Below are 17,691 nucleotides of genomic sequence, written 5' to 3' on the forward strand. Positions count from 1 at the left end.
TCATCCAGACCGTCAAAGATGAACACAACCTGGAAGTGATCAAAGCTGCAGATTCCTGCTTCTTTGGTTTCAGTGAAGAAGAGATGAACAAGTTCCACCAAGCTGAACTTCTTCTCTTTCAGCACATTCAGCTCTCTGAAGGTGAAGGGGAATGTGAATTCTATGTCCTGGTTGGCTTTGTCCTGAGCCCAGTCCAGAGTGAACTTCTGTGTTAAGACGGTTTTCCCAATGCCAGCCACTCCCTTTGTCATCACTGTTCTGATTGGTTGGTCTCTTCCAGGTGGGGGTTTAAAGATGTCTTCTTGTCTGATGCTTGTTTCTGCTCTGTCCTGTTTCCTGGATGCTGTTTCAATCTGTCTGACCTCATGTTCCTCATTGACCTCTCCAGTCCCTCCCTCTGTGATGTAGAGCTCTGTGTAGATCTGATTCAGAAGGGTTGGGTTTCCTGCTTTAGAGATCCCCTCAAACACACACTGGAACTTCTTCCTCAGCTCAGATTTGAGTTTACGCTGACACACTCGAGCAGGACTTCCTGAATAAACAAAAAATAAATAAATAAAAGATGAAAAAAAATTACTACAAGGTTGATATTTACTTCTCCTAAGGAATAAGAATATGATCATATTTCTCTCCGTCTCCTCAGACTTTAGTAAATGTCTAATTGATCCATCATGTTAGATCCTCTTACTGCTCTGCAGACAGTCAGCCAGCTCCTCCTGCTTCATCTTCCTCAGGAAGTTCACTGTGATCTTCAGAAATGCCTCTCTGCTCCTCCTCTGCTCTTCATCCACCTCATCATCCTCATTCTTGATGAATTGTGGGTAATCTGGACTCAGACTCGTTTTGATTTTCTTCAGCTCGTTCTTCACAAAACAGACGATGTTCTCCTCCAGCAGCTGGAACACAATAACATCCTGTGTAAAGTTCACTCTCAGTATAAACTGATGGATCAAAGCATCAGATCATCAGTCAGCAGAGTTCAACTTTAGCTGCTGCTGTATCATCTGCTGCCACGTCTCTTTCCAGAGCTACACAGAAAGATTCAGACCTGCTGACTTCACTAAACTAACTTCACTGGTGTAACTTACTAAGTTTGACTTTAGATTCTGACAACACAGAGATCCAGATCATCACATGAAGACCAAACTGATACAGCCCTTCAACACATCAACTTAGGAAGTTTTCTAGCTAAGTTAATGGTCAAAGGAAGACTTTTCTTTAGGATTCACTGTAGATGAAGAAGAAGGAGCAGAAATGTTTTTGTAAAAGTCTCCAACAGACCATATTCATACAGAACATATCTGTTGAGGCTGATGGATTATTGCTCTGTGGTGAACTACAACTCCCAGTCCTCTCCCACTCTCTCCCACCCCAAACCTGTTCAATCCCAATTCAACTCCTGTCTGTCACAGAGTAAAGCTCTACTGGTCTAAAGAGTGCAGCTTCAAACTCAAGTCTTTGTTGGTGTCTGTTGTAGTCACTGGATGAACATTTACACACCATAAATATGGAGTCCAGGTCTGTGTGATGATGTTTGTCAGACTGAACTCTGAGGAGAAAAGACACAAACACACAGTTTGTTCCAGGAGTTTTCTATCAACAGCAGAGAAACTGATAGACAATCTTTGATACCTTTAATGAGTCAAACAACAACAAATGATCAGCTTTTACCTTTTTTCTTTGATAAAATCATCCATAGACTGATCACTCTTCATGGACACACAACTGGATACAGCAGACTGTTGTCCATCCTTAAACATAATAGGTCGTTGCATAGACCCATCACTCTTCATGGACACACAGCTCAGTTCAGGAGAATCCGGTCTTGACTTCTGGTTGCTAGTAGAAACAGAGTTGACATTAAAAGAACTAACAACCAAGAAAGTGGGCAGAAAATCACTTTAAAATAAATCAGCCAAGTCCAGCTTTCATTTGTTTAGCCACAAATCATCCAGATTATTTTAATGTGCAATATTTTTGTTCATTTTAATGACAGTTACATATCACTTTGTGTGTTTGGATGTCATTCCATCTTATTATCATATTATTCCATTGAAATGTGCAAATCAAATAATAAATATATCTCGACATGCAGGCAGCACAGCAGCAGTATGGTTAGTGCTGTTGCTCCACAACAGCCATGTCCGTATGTCTGAGTGTGAGAGTGGCATATTTTTTGTCTCTGTCTGTCTGTGTGTGTTGGCCCTGTGATGCACTGGTGAATATGAATGAATGAATCTCCACATCCTGGGACGGAATAATGATGGATCAGTGATCTGAGTGCTGAGCTCTGACAGATGGACAGTTAGAGATCCTCATCTCACCTCTGAGCTTTGGTCTGACTCTCATGTTCCCCACACAGAGTGGTTTTAGAGGGAGGGGCTCCCTCCTCTCTGTCCTCACACTGATTCATAGCTGAGCCTCCACCTTCACACAAACACAACAAAAAGATTATTACAATAGGATTTACATCACAGGACACAATCCGCATTACTTTCACAAATGTGTCATTAACTTAAGAGTTTTACTCCCAACAACAAACTGTTTGACTTTTCTTTCTCTGTTTTAATTTCAGTCAGATTCTGTTATAAACAGAGAACATTCCTGATTCATGTTAATACCAATCTTCAATATTATACATTGGAATTAACACTAAATTTCAAACAAACTCAGATCATTATTTACTTTTAGCAGTGCAAGTTGAAGAATTATACAACCTTGACATAGTTGTGACCACCATAGGTTGGCACTTTTGAAGGTCCAGAATTTTAATGAAATACATTTCTGAGGGCCAAATGATTCCTTCAGAAGCCAAGTTAAAAAAACAAAAAAAAAAACAAAACCCAACTGTTACAACTAAACCAGTCTGACCTTTCAGGAAACCCCAGACCAGAGGAGGTGGTTCTCCCATCTGATGTTCAGGATCCATCTTAAGCATTTGTTTCTTTAACACATTATTTAAATACTGTGCCTCCACAACGTCACAGAAATCAGTCTGATCTGTCAGTAATCACTTCAAGTTCCAGAGAAATTTATCTCAGGTCTGATGGTGCTTCTTCTCTCTGTCCACTAGATGGTGGTATCTGACTGTAGGATGTGTTGATGCAACTGTGATTTAATTCATGTCACCTCATTGAGCAAATAACTTGACAATTTTGCCTTAAAGGATTCCAAAGAATAAAAACAAGGAGTGCTTCTTTAAATTTTCAATGGCTTCACTGTATCTAGAAATACTGAAAAGATACAATTAACAGTCAGAGTTCAAGTCACTCAGTTCAAGTTGATCCAAGGTTTCAGACCAGTTCTGACATGTTTGTTCTGTCATGGCTCAAATATAACACTCCATGCCAGTTCAAGGAAATCAACTTAAGCCTTATCAAGAAAGTTAAATTGATGAAAATTTCTGCTTCACTTTAGATTAATTTATGGTGACCATTTAAACACCTTTTAAGAAATGAAATCTGGTTTAACTCTGGTGAATCTTGAGTTTACTAAGTCTAAGAATCTTACTTTACATCAGAGCAAGAACAAAGTGAAGGAACTATTCACTACAAATTCCAGATAAAATACTGATAGATTAGGTCTGTAAATAGGAAGAAAGGAAGGAAGGTAAATAAACATGTCTACTGTTGTCAGCTCAGTGTGATCACAGTGATCCTGTTCAGACATTTACAGATTCTCACCTGCTGAACTCACTTCAGGGAGACTTTCTGACACTTTCCAGCTTCATGTGAAGAGAAGAAGCTGCTTGTTCTCCCTCATCAGTCCTGGTGTCTGTTTGATCTGAGGAAAAGTCACATCCTCATAACTTCAGAGTTCAATTTTAAAAAACTTTAGTGACATGAAAACCGTTCTAACCTGTGTTAGAAACCAAATCAGTGCCAGAGGACTCTTTGGGATGGTGCTGTGATTCTGCAACAACACCTCTAATGTCCTGACCCTCAACTCAGCAGAGGAAGATGTAAATGTGCTGCAACAATGTCAGTTTCTAAGTCTTGATGAAATTTTAAAATATCAGTAAGCAGTAAACAAATTATTCAGATCCAACAACAACTATGTCATTCTGAGTTTAACCAACAGATGGAGCCATGAGAAATCTGGATTTCTGTATTATTTCAATATTCAATTCTAATTTCTACTATTCATATACCTTAGTAATTGCCAAAGAGGACAATATCATGTAATAAAGGGGAAAATTATGTAAAAACAAGACAAAACATAAATGTCCAGGGGCAAGTGTTTTGCTGTTTGCTTCAACCTTGAACTGACATCTCTTTTCTAATCATCACCTTCTTCTCTACTGTCTTCAGTTTAAACTGTCCACTTCCATGTTTTTTGGTTTTGTTATTAAAAAGCAACAGAACTGAGACAATGTTTTCAGGAGTCACAGACCTTGAATATTACATGTTTTCAATCAGTGTTCTTATGGACTATGGTGATAAACAATAAAAAAATATTTTCCTAAGAAATTATTGTTAGCTCATCTTTGCTCTGGAACAAAATGGAAAGATTTTACATTAATGTTACTGAACCAGTTTTCTTCCTCATTACAGGAAACAAACAGGATGTGATGAAGTTCTACTATCTGTCCACTAGATGGTGATAACCAACACACCCTCAACGACCTGGTTTGCATTTAGTTTTGTATTTTTCTTTGGGAAAAATATCATTATTGAATAAGTATGCAAAGAAGAAAATGCTCAATTATACTGAAGAGGAAACAGTGATTGATCATACTGACAAAAGAAAATTATTATTATTTGAAAGCCCACGTTCTGATCCTCGCAACTAAATGAAACAAGATGAATGGCAGAAAGTAACTTTAGAAGAGAACACTGTTAGTCCTCAGCGACAGATTGTCACGGAAATGAAAAAGAAGCAGTCTGATTTAGAGCTGTGGCCAAGAAATACATTACTGCTCACAACATTAGTGTGCGATGCTGCTGGAGGAGCAGAGGGGACCCTGCTGCTCTCTACACTTGATGATCTATCCTTATCACAAAGAATAATAATCTGACTGATGTAGATCGTGCATGTTTCTGTTTATTTGTATAAAGATCCTTATCAGAATTAATAAAGTGTATCGTGACATTTTCTCAGGATTTAATTATATTCATTCTTAATATAAAAAAAAAAAAAGAATTGCTCACACTTCACTATCTTCAGCTTTTCTTTTGGTGAATTGTCAGATGACATTCTGCTGGTTTAACTGATATCATGCTGATGTTTTCAGCAGTAATTTTATGAGTTCATGTCTTCAACACAAAAACTTTAAGAGATCTTGTTACTAAGTAACCACATCATCCACAACCAACCCTCTTTATCTGGAATCTGAACAGGGAGCTGTGAGGAGTTTGATGGCTCATCATCACGATTAAAGCATTCACTGACTGCAACATTTAAATTAACAGTTTCCTTTAATAGTGAACATTAAACAGAACTGAGCAGTTTGTATTCTTTTATCACTTTGTCTATCTCCCTGTCTTTTTGTCATGTTCTTCAACTCTGAGCCCATCTGAGTTAGTAACTCTTCTTTATAAATCTGAGAAGGTAGCTGGTTGAAAATGATCATCATGGCCACAGATATGAGCATCAAACTGTCAGTTTTCAAATCAAATTTGTAAATGCCGATTCCTAAATAATAAATAATAATTTATTTTTAAGAGTCAGCAGGAGTGAAGTTCAGTATTTCATACGTCACTGTAGCTAAATCTTTTAATATTTTGTTGACTTTATAATCTGTTTTCAAATTGGTTCAACATTCACTGACACAAACAGGATGAAGGCTGTTGGTTACGTTACCTGATGGTCGAACTGATCTTCATGCAGCTGATGAGTGAAGGTGAACTTTAACTGCAGCTTCCATGAAAAAAAATATATAAATGTATATCTGACAGCAGGTTTTCTAAAGTTGTTGATCCAAACACAGTCTGAGCTCTCTGTGGAAAACTGAATATGACTTAGAGAAAAATCCAATACCAGAGCAGTTTCTGAACTTTGGAATGAATTGAAGTCAATCATTAACAGACAGTAATAATCCACATCAGGTAGATCACAAGGCTCCAATGACCTTTGATTTATATGATGTGGTGTACAATATGGGACAAATATATGATTTTATATTTTGATACTATAAGGCAACACTATTATACATGCCCACAGTCACAGTTATGTTTGTCTACAATATGCAGTTGAGCTATAGCATAAACAAAATGATCAGATTAGAAATGGCATAATGGCATACTATATCAGGGTTCTTGCACCATTTTCAGAGTAAAATGTAATGTTTTTTAAGACCTCAACAAATGAAATTTTAGACTTTTTTTTTTTTAAACTTGAAGACAATTTAAACCTGGCCCCGCTGTGGCAGCACGTGAGCGCGTTCCTCCTTTCATATGCGACTGGATGGCTTTGACCCCAAGGTCCCTTGCACATTGCCTCATTGTTGCTTTCAGCTGGTGCCAACCACCTCCTAAATGCACCCTCTTCCATCCATTTTTCATTAAATTTGCACTTCCCCATCTTTGCAAGTTGAACCGGTCACTTCATTTCGGAGTCTCTCATTAACTACACAGTCTTTGTACAAAGTTAATCAAAAAAATACACACTATGTTTTCCAATCACATAGCAAATTTATGGTGATTTTAAGATCATTTCAGGCCACAAATACCCAGATTTTAATTTAAGACATTTTAAGACTTATTAAGGACCCACCAGAAGCCTGTATATGTCAGCGCTTATTCACAAAGCTGGTTATCAACTTGCTAATCAAACCCAGATTTTCCATCTAGATCTGTGCACTTTCACCGACCCCAGGGAGAGGACACAATACTGAATTTCACAACTATAAAATTAAGAAAACAAAGACTATAAATCAATAAAATGAACAAAAAGCAACAGAGTTGCTGCTCACAGAAGCTGCAAAAAATGCTGGGAAATCAATCACAGAGTCTGTCAATGAATACATTACTGGGATTATATTATTAACGCTTCAGCACATTCAATATAAACACACATCATACAGCCCTGACCACTGTTGTATCCAGACTATGCTGACTGCTGCTTTTCATGGAGAGCAGCTGTGTTTTATATGTGTTGGATATTCCAAGCAGCACTGAGTTTCTCATGTCTGGATGTTGGTAAGAAAATAAGTTATTTAGCATTGTCTGAAAAAATGTACTGAATATGTTTTGAGCTACAAATGAACTGTCCGCTGTCTATTCTTCATTTCTTGTTTGTCACAATTCCAACCCTGCTCCTTTATCGGCGGCTTAAGACCGACAAAAGGAGGTCAAGAATTTCTACTATCACATCCTCCCCCTGAACACAGGAGTTTGGAGGACAAAGTTTACACATCATTAACTGTCTATAATCAAAATCAAACACCAAGTCAATTTCTTCTTCTCTGTATTTTCACCTGTCTGTCCAGGTGTGCTCTAACTAACAGGACTTCAGCCTGCTGACCTACACTGAGCTGCTCTGTTTCCTCTGAAAGAACAAGTCTTTAATTCATGTTCAAACTGAGGCAGTAACTGCAACAGCGAGAAATGTTTTTCCATGCTAACGAAGCCTAATTAGCTAATTAAGATACGTTAGCATGCTAGCTAAATTAGCGAAGTTAGCATGCTAACTAAATTAGCTAATTTAGCTATGTTAGCATAAGGACGTAAGGACCTTAAACAAGGAGGACTCTGCTAAATATGTCTATTAAATGTTGTTTAAGAACAGTTTCACATGCAAACAGAGAAAAGACAAGTTCTCATTAAAGTTCTTACCTGAACTCCGGTGAATATTTGCTACAGGAAGACGGAAGTTTGTTTCAAAACTCAGACTGGTGAATTTACAGCATTTAGCTTGCAGCACAACTTCCTGAACTTGTTTTCAGCACTGCTCCTCTTTTCAGTTCACTTCTAAGTTTTATTTTGTTTTCCATTTTCTCACAAAATGTCGAGTTGTAGCCACTTAAACAACTTTACACAACGCGCTGTCACTCCAAATGACTGACACCACTGACAGCCAATGACAACTGAGGGGACATGGAAGGACCAATCAGGTTTTCGGGGGAGGGAGCCTCAGCTGTGATCACGAGAGAATATTCTCATTCACTTCGACTCTTTCCTTCTCCTAATTTGTCCTAAAAAGGAACCAAGAAAGCCATCAAAGCTGAGCCACTTGGTTTTTCTTCATGCCAATCTGAACCAAAGACGAACTAAAACTGTTAGGATTTTCATTTACATCCTGTTGTATCATCCTTCATACTTGTCTATGTGGTTTAAATGTAAATAGTTCAACATTTTTAAATGATTTACATTTAATTAAAGATTACAAATATTTTCAAACTGAGTTGGATCTTTGGGTTTTTTCATTTATTATTTGTCATTATTATTTGCCATTTATCATTCGTTCGCGAAACGAGTCATGTGCGTCTTTGTGCGCATGCGCTCATCCATCTGACACGAGTGTCACGCGTGGGAGAGCGATTAAAGACAGGTAATGCCTTTGATCTCCAGTGACGTCACACACATCCTCAGCTCCATGTAGGTTGGAGCTAAGGATGTGATTTGAGAATGAAGTTGTTCTGAGCACACTCAGAAAACAGACAGGAAGTGTCATTTCTCCTGACGTGTAGCATGATTTTTGTGCTGGAAGTTGTTCATCAAACATAACCAGAAGCAGCCAGTAACCAATTTGAATGAAACCAGAACATGCTGTGATCCATCCAACCGTTGTTGGCAGGATTTGAACCTGCGCGGGGAAACCCCAATGGATTTCAAGTCCATCGCCTTAACCACTCGGCCACAACAACCATGCGCAGCAACGCTACCATGACTCAGCATTTTCCAGCCTGGAGAGTTTCCTCCTCAAATGACAGGCTCTTGCTGCCTTCACTTCCCATGGAAGAAAAATGTTCATGTGGCTACTTCTATGAAGTACACTTCCTGCTGTCTGAGTAATGATTGTTACAAAAGGCCATTTAGGAACAAACATTGTGCTTGATTGTAAGCGGGTGTCAGTAATGTATCTATTCACACTTTTATTCATTTCATATTTTGGTTGCAGGTTATGCTGGCAGAAAGCTAAATATGGAGAGGAAGGCCCAGAAGAAGTGGAGCAGAGTATTGTTGGAGGAAGAGCAGGGAGCAGGTTTTCAACTTCTGTTTAGTTGGATTTATAGTTGATTTGATTATATTTGATTTATAGTTTTTTTATGTCTAGTTAAATGAAACACACTAGTCCTGCGAGTTTAAAGAAGGACTAGTCAGATCACAGAAAAAAGATTAACCTTCCTCTAGTGTTAAGGTCGGGTTTTTTGGGGATAATGCTTCAGTTTTTAGGAAGGATAACAGGAAACTGAGATGGCCAGAAATCGAACCCAGGTCAACTGCTTGGAAGGCAGCTATGCTGACCAAAATAACACCATTGCAGGCAAATGTATTAATATGTAGACTACAGTTTTTTCCTTCATCTGAAGGGGTCAGTAATGTGACAGCAGGTTTTTAATTATGTCGAATAGCAGACAGAAACAGACAGGTAGAAACTAAATTCCTGCTGTTTTATTGTTCTGTAAGAGCTGAGAGAATAAATGTCTGTAAGTGTTGTTGTACATGTCTGTATTACTGCCATGTTGGAGTTGGAATAAATTCACTGACGCTTTAAAATGATCGCGGTACTGATGCTAATCCCGTTAGCCGGTCTATGGCGTTTTCCATTGTATGTTAGCATTAAACGGACATAACGGACTTTATGTTAAGATGAAATGATGGCAGTAATACTTATAATTACAATAATTACCATTATAATTATAATAATAATTATTAAATATGTGGGTGTTCAGTCATTTGTGTGCACATATTGCGTGATGTTTAATCAGATAACTTTGATCACGGCAGAAAATCATGACACTAAAAAAATGTGAGAAGCAGCGTGTGGAAGTATTTGTGGTTTTATTCTGTGGATGACAAAGTTACGCTTTCATTTTATTATTCACTCTTTCGGTCGAAAAAAGCCGAGTCCAGTCGAGGAGAGCCGAATCTTCAGAGAATCCGTGCAGACAGGGGGGTTATTTTGATGGACACACCATGAGGCCAATCACATGAGAGGACAAACTGATGTTTTCACAATAATATTCAGCTGGTAAATTGACATAGATATGAAGTTTTACAGGTGACCAAGAAGAGACGTTTTCTTTGCTCTACAACGTAACTTTGTGAAAATAACATGTCTGTGGTTGTTTTCTGATCCCTCCTTCGTTTCTTCATGTCTTCTGTTTGTGTCTCTCTCTCGGAGTGATGTTGTTACTGAAGCCGACTCTGACCCCTCACTGAGCGGGTCGGTGCGGAGAAACGCTCCGTTACCTCCGACAGCTGAGCGGTATCGCTTCTCGGCCTTTTGGCTAAGATCAAGTGTAGTATCTGTTCTTATCAGTTTAATATCTGATACGTTCCCTACCCGGGGACCATATATTAAATAGATTTTTAGAACAGGGAGATGGAATAGGGGCTTGCTCCGTCCACTCCACGCATCGACCTGGTATTGCAGTATCTCCAGGAACGGTGCACTCCCTCTGTGTGTTCAATACAAGTCCTGTTCAGCTCAACATCACCTTAAACACATGATGTTGTCTTCATGTGTGTAACGCTGAGTGTACAGAGTGTTCATGTTCAGTTTATGGTTTTAGAATCAGTGATGCATTCATGTAGAAACATCAGTTTAATGTTGCTGATTTCATCAGGTTATATTCTGCTGACCAGACTGAATTTTTGTTTCAACACGTCTTCGCTTAAATGTTGGTTGTATTTTGCATTTGTCAGCTGAATCCACAGTCACTGGAATTATTTAATTAGTTAATTTACAGTTTAAAAACAGTTTAATTTAATTAGTTTTGAACAAAGAGCTCCAGCAGATTGTTTGAGCTGAAGAAAACAATGCTGTCTGTTTCCAGATGATGAAGAACTCAGTTCTCAGTTGATGCTCAGTTATCTCCATCTAGTGGACAGATGGTAGAAGTTGATTCCTGAAAAGAGGAAGTGACTTTTCCTCAGATCAAATTTCTTCTCTTCACTTGTTTCCGCATTTGAGGTTTAAACCACTAACTCCTCATTATTAACTAAAGCTGTGCCCCGTGTGAGGCTCGAACTCACGACCTTCAGATTATGAGACTGACGCGCTGCCTACTGCACCAACGAGGCCTGTAACAAAACACCCAAAGGACCCCGGGCAGGTCGGGGGCACCCAGCACAGCACAGACTAACCTCAGCAGAACAGACCGTTGCCAAAAGGAACATCATCAAAATCCAAAAACATGGCAATTTTCATAAATCTAACCTGCAGGGATTGTCACAACGTTCACAAGTTGTACACAAGTACTGTAAATTACTGTGATGAGTGCTGATTCTCTCAAATAAAAATATGTTTAAAACAAACAAACCAAATCAATTAAACGGCTTTGCTTTGTCGTGACACCGTGTTTCCCACACAGGGTCAAACACAAGCTCCTCCTTTGTTATTCCGCTGAGTGAGATGGAGCTCTGATGTCACTCCTCAGTAAGGAAAGTCGCTAGTGGCTGTCCTAAAAGTCAGTAGAATTCGGTTCATTTTATTTGATAATTGTTTATTCATTATTCTTTTTTTTAAATGGCTGATGGTCTACAGACGTCTCCCATGACACTGGAGCCTCAAGCCAGCACCTTTGACCCACATCAAATCATGGACCTGTTGTTCCATCAGGGAACTCTGGACTTTGAATCCAATCTAGACTATGTAGTCTGTAGTTAATACATGTTGGTTGTATTTTGCATTTGTCTGCTGGAGCACACACAGAAAAAATAAGATTTTCTATTCCAACAATATACGTGATGTCCTCGCGTATGAATGAATGTTTCACTGATGCACAACTCCACAACGAGACTGTGTGACGTCACTCGAGATCAAAGGCATTTCCTGCCTTTCATTGATCTCCCACGCGACACAGATTCATACGTCACTCTCTCACGTTCGCTTCAAATGAATGAGTGCAGTCTCTGTAGTGTAGTGGTTGTCATGTTTACATCACACACTAAAAGTCTCTTCGCAGCTCCTCGTTAGTATAGTGGACAGTATCTCCGCCTGTCACGCGGAAGACCGGGGTTCGATTCCCCGACGGTGAGAGCACGTGTGTTTTTCTCTAATATGTTATTAACCAGAGTGATAGAAGTAAACAAAATGGCCACACTCCCACAGGACTCCGTTGTAGCTCTCTTCCGGTCAGCTCAGTAGGCTGACATGAACCACGTGACCACCCCGCGGTGAGATCAGGGAGTGTCGGGACTCTTCTCTCTCTGTCTGTCTGTATCATGTCAGAAACTCTGAAACACTCTGAACTTCTTTAAAACACGGTGGATTTACTGATATCAAAGTGTCCAGCGGTCCATGATGGATTATTATAGAAAGATATCAACTTCAATTCAAATACATTGTTGAATATAAACACAAAAATTAAAATAATCATCAGCAGCTTTTTTCTAATGTTAAAATGAATGAAGTCAGATCACAGACTGTTGTGTTGTTGGTCTCTGGTCCTCTGCTCCAGGTGGAGAGTCCTTCAGTTTGTGGAGGATTTCAGTGAAAATAAAGGATGAGGTCGTGTTGTGTGTATAGTGGCAGCATAAAGACTGGGTCCCGCTGTCTTACTCAGGCTGAACTACAGCGTCTATTCACGGGGGCTTTGACCTGCTCCGTGTCCGACCTGGGCCGGTGCACCCCTCCTTAGACGACCTGGTGATCCCGGGCTCCCCCCGGAGCACCATATCGATACCGAACTTAGTGCGGACACCCGATCGACATAGTCCGCTGCAGCCCAGAGCTCCTGAGCTCAAACGCTCCTCCAGCCTCAGCCTCCCGGTAACTTGGATTACAGGCGAGGGACACACTTCCTTTACGACAGTGACGTCATCAACATTTCCATAAATCTTTTCTGACTTCTAACTTCAAGGGTTTGAATTCACTGATGAATAATAAAGTCTAACCATGTAAAAATGAAAACTCTGATGCTTTTAGTATTCCCATAAACCTTTTCTGACTTCTAACTTTCCCTGCACAGTGATTTATCATGAAGTCTTTATCAGTGTGCTTCTAATGTGCAAAACTAAACTAAAGCAGACAGCAACAAAAACGGAGACACACAGAGACTGATCAGGAGAACAGCCTCTGTGGTCGGCCTGACTCTGGACTCTGTGCAGCTTGTCTAGAAACAGTTTATTCAATCAGACACCTGAAACACCTCCTTCGTGGAGAAACTGTTCTGAATGGTGACAGTGGGGCAGCCTTTGTGTTTACATCTGAAATTCTAAATAAATCTGATTTGATTGGTGGAGTGGCAGTGGAGCATTGTTACGGTTGTAATGACACCATGTTCAAATATAACCAACCACGCGAACAGGCTAACAGGCCCTTAACCATGCTACACCACTCTGCTGTAAACCCCAGATGGGAAACCACAATCCCTGGCTTAGGAGGCCAGTGCCTTATCCATTAGGCCACTGGGGCAGATGTGACAACAAGTGAATGGCTTCGAAGCCCACCAGGGACCTGCTGTGTTTAGTTAAGTGTTTAGTCCCAGACAACCCCTTCTGGTTCCATGGTGCATCCGACTTCGGATCAGAAAACTGAGGGTTCGAGTCCCTTTGTTGTTAGGCACCTGTGTATTACAGGTGAACGGACTAACGGATCTTTAAATCTTCAATCTAACGCTCTCCCAAATGAGCTATTTCAGCACAGCAAACAGTAGAAATGACTTCTCATTATTGCTTCCATGACCTGGAAGTGGAACTAAAGGTGTGTCCCTATCACCGGCCTTGATAATGATAACTGAGCACCAGTGAGTGCTCTGATCCTCTTAGATGAGTCCTAACAACAGCACTCAGCTGTGTCTCTCCCCAAATGGGAAACTTGGTCCATAAGAGGAAGTAAAAGTTGTTGGCAGGATTCGAACCTGCGCGGGGAAACCCCAATGGATTTCTAGTCCATCGCCTTAACCACTCGGCCACAACAACCACACACAGCAATGCTCCTGTGACTCAGCATTTTCCAGTCTGGATGGATGTGGAAGTGACACACAATTGTGAGGAGCACAAGCGTTGACTGACACAGACGTGGTTTTAGAAAAAAAACTGCAGAGAAACTGGCAGCACTGATGCGTCGCTGCTTAAAGTGTCTGTCTTATAAACAGGTCATCCTGCATTCAAACTCCAGCAGTGCTTCACTCTCAGTGGAGTTCCTGCTCATCACTTCCTGTATTACAGCTTTTACTTGCAGTCTCTGGACAAGTTGCTGTGTTGAGCAGATGGTGATTGCCCTTTTTTGACACAAGACAAATTTTGGTAAGAGTCATGATGGTCAGTCAATGATATTGGCAACGTAACACTAAGGGCTCGTCCGGGATTTGCTGAGTTAGATGTAACAAACTTAAGTTTCCAATGAGGACTCTGCTAACCATGTCTCTTCAACGCGCTACAGCTGTCACATTCATGCAGCTTGTGGAGAAACACATCTGGTTTGTGATATTTCTTCATATGATAGTGAGGTAAAATGTGTTCAGTGGGATGTGTGTGTATCCAGCAGGACTGACAGCTTCATGTGGGATTCTCACAGAGATGATTCAAACCTGATCACAGTGATCAGTATGGATATACAGTATGTTTGCTGTCAGTGGAGGAAACTCTCAGACAGGACTAATAGTCATGTTTGGGATGTTCCTGGATTTGAGTTGAATGAGTGTAAATTCTGTCTGATTCTAACACGTGTTCACACATCCACCTCTATTCAGACATGGAGTTTACATATTGTTTGGAATTCTAATATGAATGTCACAAACAGCATTTTTTGTCAACACTTGTTCTTATTATTAATGTTAAAACCCAGAAAGCAACATATTTGATTGATTGTTGCACCAACCTGAAGATGATCAGTGTTTATAGCTCATAACCTGATCACAGATCAATAATCAGCCATTGGAAGACGCTCTGAAACTTTCTTCTGCAGTCAGAACTCATCTACCTTCAGACTGGACATCTTCTGACTGTAGAACTGGAGCTTTTTATACATCTCACTGCAGCACAATAAAGTCCTCTGTGAGTATTGTGTGTCCCACAGTGTACATGACATCTGAGCAGCAATACTTCCACCTGCTGGAGATTTATTGTTACTACAGCTGTAAAATAAATCTATCAGAACATGAACTCAGTCTGTAGAATCCAGAAGATTAATGACACACTTTGTCCTGCTGTTATGGAATCAAATCCAACTTTAGGTTTTCTATATATTAAACTAATGGGCACTGTTGGGGATCAAACAGAAAAGGACAGAGGTCTGAAAGAAGATTTTTTTTCTTTTAATTAAAAGAAACAATGTCACAACAAATAACAATTTACATCATTAGGAAATATAACTCCAAAAAATTGACAATTATAGGTGCTGTTTAAGAAAGGTCAACTAAGCATAAGGAGACTGAACAGAACATACCTGACTCACAAATGGCACACTGGGGTTTTTAACTTTCATTTAACTCGACATAAGTCAAGTCAAAAAAAGTCAAAAGTAAAAAAAACTATAAATCAAACTAAACAGAAGCTGAAAACCTGCTCCCTGCTCTTCCTTCACCAATGCTCTGCTCCACTTCTTGTGGGTCGTCCTCTCCATATTTAGCTTCCTGCCAGGAACTCAGAACTAAAGGAAATATTTTAGACATCAAATGAAAAATAACATGAAACCAAGTTTCCCGGTTGGGGAGCTACAGAGGATGTTGGAGAATCTCTGTAATCTGCACAACATTAAAATCTGACAGTGTTACAGTTGGCTTTGTTTAAAGACAGCATGTATCCGTACTCTGTACTTTTCCACTGAACCTAAGTTTCTGTTTTTCACCTGTCCACTGAGCTCCTGTTACACAGTGTGTGACCTTGAAGGTCCAGAATTATGAGATAACATTTATAGAACTGGTCTACAGACCCAGGTAGGCTTGGAAGTCTACCAGGTCCAATTCTCTCCAGATGTCCCCAAACACACACTTCCCCTCCAGGTTTGTCATCTCCAGTATAATTCCCTTGATGGACTCTGGGAAAAAGAGTTGGAACCTGTGCTGGGAGCTTTGCTGTGTGTGGTTGTTGTGGCCGAGTGGTTAAGGCGATGGACTAGAAATCCATTGGGGTTTCCCCGCGCAGGTTCAAATCCTGCCAACAACGGTTAGTTGTTTTCATGGACCCAGTTTCACATGTTCCCAAGCATATTTGAGAATCTCTGTAATCTGCACAGCCTTAAAATATGACACAGCTGAGTGCTGTTGTTCGGACTCATCTAAAAGGATGAGAGCACTCACGGATGATCAGTTAGCATTATCAGGGCAGGCAGAGGGGCACACCTTTAGTTCCACTTCCAGATCATGGAAGCAATAATGAGAAGTCATTTCAGCTGTGTGCTTACCAACAGTGCAGAGAACAAATGATCTGACCTGATCTCTAGACCTGCTCTATATGTACTTGACGTAACTTCATTATGATGTTTTGACGTGAGTTTAAAAAAAGAGGCCGAAGCATTAGGAGTTTGCCTTTAAGTGGACTTCAATGGCTGCTGTTTTGTCATCACATGTACACTTGTGTTCACTTTGGTAATTTGGTAGGATGACTACACAGGATAAATTGCTCCAAGCTGAGTGGATAGTTGAGAGATCAGGGTGTTGCGCAAGATAAGTACTTCCTGTGCTTCATTATCAACGCTGGAGATGACGGGGATTGAACGCAGGGCCTCATACAGGCAAAGCATGCACTCTACCACTGAGCTACATCCCCTGCATGGTGCACAATGCCAGCTGGAAACTAATCACTAAACTGTTACAAAGGAAATGATCAATCTGCAGTCTTTGCTCTGATCATTGTAACTTTGTGTTATTGTTGTATCTGATAAGTTAAGCTGCACTTCTAATGACCACCAGGGGGCAGTTCCACTGGTTGGAAAAAAAACTTCAGACTGCATTGAAGTCTATGGAGAGAACAACATCAAGTTCTGAGATGCTGCTTGTGATTGAACCCATGACCTTGGCGTTATTAGCACCACGCTCTAACCAGCTGAGCTAACCGGCCTGTGTGAAAGTGTTTTTTTGGCTTATTTTTACAAATTTTTAACCAGCTGACAGTATTGGCTGTGAAATCATTCAGCCTGTTACCGGCTCAAGTCCACAGCACTGTCCTCAGCTGTTTTTGTTGGATAGTATCTGGTTTGGTTTAATCTCTTCCACAAAACGTCAGGATGTTCCAAAGGGAGACATGAAGACTCTGCAGTTACCTGATTGGTCAGAGAGTTTTAATGGAACTCCTGCAGAAGAAGTTATATGCCAGGTTCAATTCCCGGCCAATGCAATGGCCACTGCTCTCCATGAAAGGCAGCAGTCACAACTGCCTGGATACAACAGTGGTCAGGGCTGTATGATGTATGTTTATACTGAAACACTGACAGCTCTCCTCCATCTCCCTCTTTTACTTACTCTGGGTTCCAGGCCTCGATGGTGCAGCAGGCAGCACGTCAGTCTCATAATCTGAAGGTGGTGAGATGGAGCCTCTCACTTTTAGTTCCACTTCCAGGCCATGGAAGCAATAATGAGAAGTCATTTCCACTGTGTGCTGTCCAAGACGGAGAAACAACAAGTTAAAGGTTTCTGCATCG

The 17,691-nt window shown here is 40.3% G+C and overlaps 6 non-coding genes across 6 annotated transcripts; 3 read left to right on the forward strand and 3 right to left on the reverse strand.

Annotated features, from left to right (window-relative positions):
• Window positions 1-8,724: 8,724 nt before the first annotated feature.
• Window positions 8,725-8,806, reverse strand: trnas-uga (transfer RNA serine (anticodon UGA)). The gene has a single exon. It is a non-coding gene; the product is annotated as a tRNA-Ser (tRNA).
• Window positions 8,807-10,373: 1,567 nt separating this feature from the next.
• Window positions 10,374-10,564, forward strand: LOC115057882 (U2 spliceosomal RNA). The gene has a single exon (XR_003841975.1). It is a non-coding gene; the product is annotated as a U2 spliceosomal RNA (small nuclear RNA).
• A 552-nt stretch (window positions 10,565-11,116) lies between these two features.
• Window positions 11,117-11,189, reverse strand: trnam-cau (transfer RNA methionine (anticodon CAU)). The gene has a single exon. It is a non-coding gene; the product is annotated as a tRNA-Met (tRNA).
• An 885-nt stretch (window positions 11,190-12,074) lies between these two features.
• On the forward strand, window positions 12,075-12,146 carry trnad-guc (transfer RNA aspartic acid (anticodon GUC)). The gene has a single exon. It is a non-coding gene; the product is annotated as a tRNA-Asp (tRNA).
• A 1,802-nt stretch (window positions 12,147-13,948) lies between these two features.
• trnas-aga (transfer RNA serine (anticodon AGA)) lies at window positions 13,949-14,030 on the reverse strand. Its single transcript has one exon. It is a non-coding gene; the product is annotated as a tRNA-Ser (tRNA).
• Window positions 14,031-16,135: 2,105 nt separating this feature from the next.
• On the forward strand, window positions 16,136-16,217 carry trnas-aga (transfer RNA serine (anticodon AGA)). Its single transcript has one exon. It is a non-coding gene; the product is annotated as a tRNA-Ser (tRNA).
• Window positions 16,218-17,691: the final 1,474 nt, after the last annotated feature.

Source organism: Echeneis naucrates, chromosome 2 (genome assembly GCF_900963305.1).
Source record: "Echeneis naucrates chromosome 2, fEcheNa1.1, whole genome shotgun sequence".
In the NCBI taxonomy this organism is placed as follows: domain Eukaryota; kingdom Metazoa; phylum Chordata; class Actinopteri; order Carangiformes; family Echeneidae; genus Echeneis; species Echeneis naucrates.